The following is a 9,079-nucleotide window of genomic DNA, read 5'->3' on the forward strand; positions in this document are numbered from 1 at the left end:
TGGGTCAGGTTAGATTACTTTTTGGATCTAGTTGAAATAGGAGAGAGGAGAGATAAAAATATCTCATTATTTATGAGTTTAAAACTCCTCCACACATGTGAAATAGGCACCTCCTTCATGAGGGGAGATCTCCACACTGAGGTGTCAAAAATGCATCATTTCCTCTAAATATCTCTTCTTTTTTTTAACTAATAAACCTTGTCCTTAGTCAACTCTTCATCTTCTTTGGTTCTTAGTTAACTCTTCATCTTATGTGAGTATTTACTCATTTTTGGAGGATTTTCTTTTATTCTTCAATTTATCTCCTTTCTAAATTTGTATTAATCTTATTGGTCCATAGGAACCTTAATTGGAGCATAACTCAAAATTTTTTGAAAATCTGGACCCTTAGGCTAAGGTCCTTTATACCTATTTTTAATTAATTCCAATTGCACATTGGAAAGTTCCTTTTGAATTTCTGTTTCAGGGGAAACCATTTTAGACACTAGGAGGATTTTTATATTCAAAAATATCTCAATTTTGAATTACCTCCCTCTAGACATTTTCTCTCTCTCTAGGCCAAAACAGGGTAAAATAGGATCTTTCTTTTATTTCAGAGAGCAGAATAATTATAAGATCAGAAGGGGAGGTTCTTACACCTGCACACCTCAAAAGAGCCAGAGGGAGAAATCTTACACTAGGAGGCTAGCAATGCAAGCTTATAGTGTTTACACATCTATTCAACGCACCATGATGGGCATGGATGCAAGGATTAAGGAGCTCACAAAAGCACTAAGTGAAAAGGAGAGTATCAGAGTCTGTAAGAGATGTGATACATGTTATGAAAAGTGCGGTGCATGTTGCCGAGGTAGATAATGCAAAACTGCATTGCAAAATGTAGGGTTTGGAGAAGGACAACAAAAAGATGGCAGCAATGCTTGCAAAGACTGTTGTTGTTGGACCCTCAACAAAAACCAAACAAGCACGTGAGCATGTGAGGTTACTCAAACCACTTCATGAGTTGACCAGAGGGAGTGGGAAATATAATCAGCGGGTCTATGCACAATGTGCAAACATGAAGAATATGTTTTCCAACCCAAGTGAAGCGGTTGATGATGCAATTGCAAAGGTCTTAAGCAAAGGTATGGTGAAGTATGCATTGGAAAACCCCAAATTCAAAACCATTGGTGATGATGTTGCAAGAGTACACTTGAAGGAGGTTAGCAATACCTTCACAGCTACAGATGCTCAAGGCATATGTGACAAGGTAGGGATTAGCTTTGAATCCTATGCTATGATTTATAAGCAATTGGATGTAGGGTTTAAGATTATTCTTAATAAGATACGGGTGGTGCCCATCCCTAAACCGTTCCATGTAAAGTAGGCACAAAAAGATCTTAATGCAAAAGTATTAGGCACAATTGGTGAGCCAATGCATTTGGAACATACATAGATGCTTAAGTCTGGATCAAAGAAAGTGCCGTTCAAACTGCATGTAGACAATAACTTTGTATTGAATGTATGCAAGCTACAAGCAGAAATGGTAAAGTTCTACAACATGTCTATCAAAGAGTGTAGAGGTAAGCTTCAATTTGTTTTGAAGCTTGATGAGGGTGAAGTCGTTAAGGGCCAAAAGCTTGAATATGTTAGCTTGACACTAATGAATAGTGCATTGGATCCCAGCATCAATTTAAAACATCTAAAATATTTCAGTGTGCAATTGGAGAATGAAATATGGTGACTTGCTGCATTTGAGGTACCAAAGGAGGACCATGAAGTACTTAAGATTTTTTTAACTTAACAGAGATACCAGATATTATACGACAACAAAACAATGGGGGTGAAGGTTTGGATGTCGATGGATTTGGTGAATACAAGATAGAATGGCATCTTGCTAGTGATTTGAAAACATTGAAATGTATGTTTGGTGTTTTAAATTCAGCATTAGCTGTTCCCTTGCTTATATTGCATGCAATCCAGAAAGAAAGGTAAGGATGGGAAGAAACAATGGATTGCAAGGATAGGACAACGTGGTGCTCCAACACGTGACCAGTGTGTTCAAAGGAATGGAATGTTGGTGCCATTAGATCCTAGGTGGGATCCTATTTTAGAAATACCCTTAACAAGGGTCCACTTTTGCACCTTGCATTGCATAGTAAGGATAATAGAGAAGCTGGTGATTGAGTACGTGTGTTTTGCCTACAAGATGCAACCTGCTTCAGATGCTGATGCAACATGCAAAAAGAAGGTAGAACAAGTCTAATCTGATGTTGGATTGCATCGGGGCCAAGTAGAAATAAATAAGGACGAGAAAAAGTCAGAAAAGAGTGGAAATTTTTCATGCAAACCGTGTTTTGGGGGAGCGAAGGCTAGGAAATTCTTATCTCCACCACGAGATGAAGATGGTAAGTTGCTTGTAAAACAACCAGAGAAGTACGAAGCATGGAAAAAACTACACATGGCTATCCTTGATCGGAGAAATGGGGGACGGACGCGAATAGCATAGGCAAATGAAGGCTAGCGAGAGGATGGCCCTGATTCTACAGAATTAGGACCATCCTCGCGCCAGCCTTCGGCTGGCATGCCTGGAGGGCCCTCAGCTGTATTTGGCATGGGCATGGCCAAGGGGGATCAACGATGGAGAAGGTTTGGGGGTTGCATCTTGACACGAGGGGCGTTGATCTTGGCGGTGGGTGGGCGCCAGTTGAGTAATCTCGGGCCCAAAGTAATCTTAGGTTGGGGTAGGCGAGAGGTGGCGAATCTTTTGAAAAATAAAGAGAATTGAATGCATTGGTATAATTTCAAAAAATTTGAAAAGAGTCCATATTTCTTTAAATGATATTTATTAAACATCATTACATGGACATAATGCTAGCCGCCACGTAATCTCGGGACAATAGTAATCTCGAGATAATAGTAATCTCGGCCCATCGTAATTTTAGGAGGACTTCATTGACATTATAGTCTCTCTCTCTCTCTCTCTATAGCCAATACATTGCAGAAAGTGGGGAGGAGAAGAACATTCTATTATCTTATTGGATCTAAAGATCAAACTAACACTTGCATTAATCTGTCAAGAAGGTATTTCTCTTAGCTTAATCTTTCTAATACATTGAGCTATACTTTTGGTTACAAGCATTGCCAAAAAACACCTTGTTTTGACATGATTTGATCTCCAATGTGATGTGCATTATCTTTAAACAATTTATAGTTTAGCATATTGATCAATTTGATAATGAAATTCTTTGTTTTGACATGATTTTATCTGCAATGTGATGTGCATTATCTTTAAACAATTTATAGTTTAGCATATTAATCAATTTGATTGTGTATGTATTGATAATGTACTCTTAAATGTCCACAACGATGGATTGGCTAGTTGGAGATGAGGATAGTGATGATGCAAGTAGTGATGATGCAAGTACTGATGATGATGATCTAAACATTGAAGACCAATGTCAAAGTGGTAACAACCATGATACTACAACGGAAGTCTCAGAAAATTGCAAGGTTGGATGCAATCCAAATGAGCATTTATCTCGTATATATTTCTCTATTAGTGAGGAGCTATATAAATTAATGATAAGAGTACTACAAGATGATGTGTCCATAAGCTTGGAAATGCTAAAAAGTCATGATGATAGAGGCATGCTTGATTTGAAAAAGTGGTGAAAAATGAAAGATGAGCTTTGCTTGTTTAGGAGAGAGAGAGGATGGTTCTCTTTGTATTTGTTTGAAGGGGCCATTTAAGTTAAAAATTACATGTATTGAGGAGTGGAAAAGCATTGTGAAAGCTGCACATAGTGTCAAAGGCTCAAGAGAATACAAAAGTGCAAATGCCATGCTTGAAGCGATCATGTAAACATGGTGCACTGACATCAGAAGGCATGGAATACCCTCATCTTACATCAAGGAGTTTATTAATACATGTACATGTAATCGTAGCAAGAGTCAACAACTCCCTTTAATTAGGCATCACAAATGGGATCTAAACAAGGAGCCATCATATGCTATACATACAAATAGGGCTAATGTGGACATGCAATTGAAGAATATAATGATAGAGCATATGGTGAGACTAGTCATGGTGCAGTCATCAAAGAGACACTTCTTGCAAGTATGGTGACTTGCAAGATGATGAGCGGTCATTCTCTTTGATTCTTCCTGATGCAAATGAAATTCATAACACTTTTGCATCTCAAGTAAGGATCTTGCTCATGTATACAGAACACATGCCAACCAAGTTATTGTTACGTTAACTCCATTGAAACTTTCCAATAATTCAAGTTTTTGGTGTTTTAAATCTCTTATTTATACAACAATGCACGCAGGTCTCTATTATACATAGTAATCACAGGCTGTGAAAGTAATCTCAGGAACCCGAGATTACTTTCACATCTCGAGAATGAAACGGTGCACTCAAGTCTCTGATGTAAAAGTAATCTCAGGCTCTGAAAGTGATCTCGAGTTCCCGAGATCACTTTCATAGCCCGAGATTTCTTTTACAGTAGAGATGTGAGTGCACCGTTTCATTAAGTAATCTTGGGCTGTGAAAGTAATCTCGGGTTCCCGAGATTACTTTCACAACCTGAGATTACTTTATACAACATTGTAGTTTAGGTCAATAAACATGATTGGCAATAGAGTTAATAGTTGAGATTACTTTTACAACAGTACACTCAGGTCTCTGTTGTAAAAGTAATCTCGGGCTGTACAAGTAATCTCAAAAACCCAAGATTACAGCAGCCCAAGATTACTTTTACAATAGAGCACTTAGGTGTTTGTTTCATTAAGTAATCTTGGGCTGTGAAAGTAATCTTGGGTTTTCGAGATTACTTTCACAGCCCGAGATTACTTTATACAACTTTGTAGTTTAGGTCAATAAACATAATTAGAAAAAGAGTTAATAGTTGAGAATACTTTACAATAGAGGTAATAGTGTGGTCAGTAATAATAGATGCAAAATCTCATACAAAAGATGTTGAATCTCATATAGAAGATGTAGAATGTCATAAATAAGATGTGGAATCTCAATGACCGTCTCTTTTACAACACTTATGGAAAAAATATAAAACCCAAAACCATAACTTGCATTTGACAAGATTACATGAGCCATGACTCATACAAAAGTTACAAAATAAAAAAGATGTTGAATCTCATATAGAAGATGTAGAATGTCATAAATAAGATGTGGAATCTCAATGACCGTCTCTTTTACAACACTTATGGAAAAAATATAAAACCCAAAACCATAACTTGCGTTTGACAAGATTACATGAGCCATGACTCATACAAAAGTTACAAAATCTCATAAAAAAGATGTTGAATCTCATATAGAAGATGTAGAATGTCATAAATAAGATGTGGAATCTCAATGACCATCTCTTTTACAACACTTATGGAAAAAATATAAAACCCAAAACCATAACTTGCGTTTGACAAGATTACATGAGCCATGACTCATATAAAAGTTACAAAATCTCATAAAAAAGATGTTGAATCTCATATAGAAGATGTAGAATGTCATAAATAAGATGTGGAATCTCAATGACCATCTCTTTTACAACACTTATGCAAAAATATAAATCCAAAACCATAACTTGCATTTGACAAGATTACATGAGCCATGACTCATACAAAAGTTACAAAATCTCATACAAAAGAGATTGAATCTCATATAGAAGATGTAGAATGTCATAAATAAGATGTGAAAGTCTCTATGATCATACAGAAGATGTAGAATCTCATATAAGCACCCACATCATCATCTAGCAACATATGACGTCTCATCTACTACGCATGGCTGTCTCCAACATACAAGTTTGGATCGAGGATCGGAGGCCACCCTTCAACCTTTGTACATCCGCATGTGCAAACCAAGCTTTTGAAAGCTAAATACAATATATCAAGAAGGTAAATGCATATGATAAATTATCCATAAAACTAATAACATAGAGAGATAGACTAACTATGAAACTAAAGAACATATAGATGAAAGCTTATACCCAATTTCTAGGCTTGGAATGTTGTAATCCGCCCTTAATCAAAAACTACATGGTAGCCATAACATAATATCCGCAATCGTATCCATTAGATTGTTGAGGAATCTTGTACAGAAATTATAAAACCACATAAGTAGAAAAGTAGTTTTGTTTTCTATAATAGCTAATTGTTAAATAGTAAACATACCTCCACTGTCGCGGTCTGACACAACGTATCTGGATTCAAAAGGTCACTTTGTACCATAGGATGAGAACTATGGCATGCTAAAAATGCAAACACCCTACAATAATAACATAACCTCCATCTTAACAAGCTTGTGGGATTACTTCTTTACACAATGTATACAATAAAATACTAAAAGTAGATTTACACCTGTAAACACGTGGCAAAAGTAATATGTCAAACAATGCATAGATAAGGAATCAAAAAATAAGATTGCATTTTGCTCTTTAGGCAGCCCATTAACACGTTGAATGTATCCATTGTAGAATGCCAATAGGGTCCAATGAGATCTGTATCATTACAATTAGCAACATTCAACATTCACTATACAAATGAAGTTAGCAACATTCAAGATTTACAATTCACAAGTGGGCTTACCTATACTATCAATGATCGGGAAAAAGGTGAACATATAGCTCTCGAGATCTGGGGTCCCAAAGAAATTTTGAAGTGACACATCATCAACTTCAAAGGACATAAAGGATAACCATAAGCTGTCTACAAACCACACATGATCTAGCACATTATTTGGTAATGCATACTCCATTCACCTATATGAAACTTCTTTAGTATTAGGACATACACAAAAAAGTTTTTGAAAAAGAGATGCAACAAAAAAACTTACAAGGCAAAAAGATTCATAGAGTTTGTGCTAGCCTCCACATCCACACCCCCTCTATCCACAAGTTTAAAGTCACAGTCCACCTGTAGTGTCGATCTCAAGGATCTCAAATGGTAAATCATACCATGTCTTAACCAATTACAATTTACAAATGAATTTAGCCAAAGAACGGATATCATACAAGAGTAAGATACTGTGAGAAGCATACAATGATTAGAATAACCTATCCATGTAAGCTGACATGGAGTTCGAGGCTAGACTTTGGCAATCAAATCTTCTATTGCTGACAACAACATTCATGTCTCTATTTTCGCTACTTTCTTCAGGAGACGCAATGTCAAATATTGGCTACATTTTATCCCACGAGGGGTTGCATCAATAAAAAAATACACTTTGCATGTGCTTACAAAGAGAAAAATAATGCGTAGATCAAAAATCGCTTGTCGACACTCTATACCACCCTTCTCATCACCTATTGCAGATTTTTTTGTTTCTCGCTCCTTTTTGTGGAGCAAAAGACACATGTACATTTTCAGAGTCTCAAACCCTAAACCAAAAGAAATAACAATTACAAATTTTTAAAAAATAAAAATTTTATGCAATAATATTCTTGAATAAAGGCTTACTGGGGTAGTGAAAACATCTCTCTCATGTCATGGACATCGGCATCCCACCGCAGTCAAACCAGCCTCATTCATCATCTTGAACATCGACTATTACCTCTATTGTAAAGTATTCTCAAGTATTAACTCCTTTTCTAATTATGTTTATTGACCTAAACTACAAAGTTGTATAAAGTAATCTCGGGATGTGAAAGTAATCTCGAGAACTCGAGATTACTTTCACAGCCCAAGATTACTTAATGAAATAGACACCTAAGTGCTCTGTTGTAAAAGTAATCTTGGGTTGTAATCTCAGGTTTTCGAGATTACTTTCACAGCCTGAGATTACTTTTACAATAGAGACCTGAGTGTACTGTTCTAAAAGTAATATCAACTATTAAATCTATTGCTAATTATGTTTATTGACCTAAACTACAATGTTGTATAAAGTAATCTCAGGCTGTGAAAGTAATCTCGGGAACCCGAGATTACTTTCACAACCCGAGATTACTTAATGAAACGGTGCACTCAGGTCTCTGATGTAAAAACTCCCCCACTTGATCTGAACGAAGGGTGTCAACTTTACATTCACATGCATTTTCAGCCATGGATACAAAGTGCCTAAAGCACATAAAAGCCTCTGACTTCTACTTTAATAGATACACCCAACTATATCTGGAGTAATCATCAATAAAATCAATGAAGTAGAGATATCCCCCAATAGATGGTGTCCTCACATAGGACCACATACATCACTATGTATAAGCTATAATTTCTTAACAGCTCTCACATATCCATCCTTTGGAAATGATTTGCGATGCATTTTACCAAGAATACACCCCTCACATACATGTCTAGCAGGGGTCTCAAGAGTTGGCAACTCAAACACCATATCATGCCTTTGAAGGCGTAACAAACTGCCATAATTCAGATGGCCAAATTGTGCATGCCATAATTCTGCATCACTTATAGCACGAGTTGTGAGACTGAGCAAGCATCATGTTGCAACTTCTCAAATACATCCATCTTGTATAGGCCATGAAACAAGGTACTTGAGACAATGATAGAATAACCATCATTTCTATCCTGACACATATAAAACTTTAGAAAGAGTAAATGCGCCCCCATTTGCAGTAGAGCACAGCTCTACCAACTCCTTTGACAGGATATGAGGAACCATTTGCACATGTGACGGTTCCTGTACTTGGGACAGATTCCAGAGATGAGAATAAACTTTTTTGTGAAGTAATGTGCTTACTAGTACCACTCTCAAAGTACCAAGCATCCGATTCTGCTACACTAACATGTATACATCATGGGAACAAAAGGGTCATAACTACAATTTGCAGTCCATGCCCAATCATCTTGAGCAAAACTTGTAGGTTCCTTCTTCTCTGCACTTGGTGCAGATGCATCAACAGAGCCATGCTCGATTCTTTCTTTTTCTCCTTCTCTAGTCGTTTTTTGCACTCATTTATGTAGTGCCTTGGTTTCCTGCAATAGTGACACTTGCCCTTATTTTTAGGCTTATCGCCTTCTTTCTCTGCATACTACTTGAGGATTCTGATTTTGGCTTATAGCCACCATGCGAAGAAGCTTTAACTTTGCCTTTCTGACTGGCAAAGGTACACAAAAGCTTGGTCACCAACTC

The sequence above is a fragment of the Cibotium barometz genome, chromosome 54 (assembly GCF_041138505.1).
Source record: "Cibotium barometz isolate CiBa-2024 chromosome 54, ASM4113850v1, whole genome shotgun sequence".
Taxonomy (NCBI): domain Eukaryota; kingdom Viridiplantae; phylum Streptophyta; class Polypodiopsida; order Cyatheales; family Cibotiaceae; genus Cibotium; species Cibotium barometz.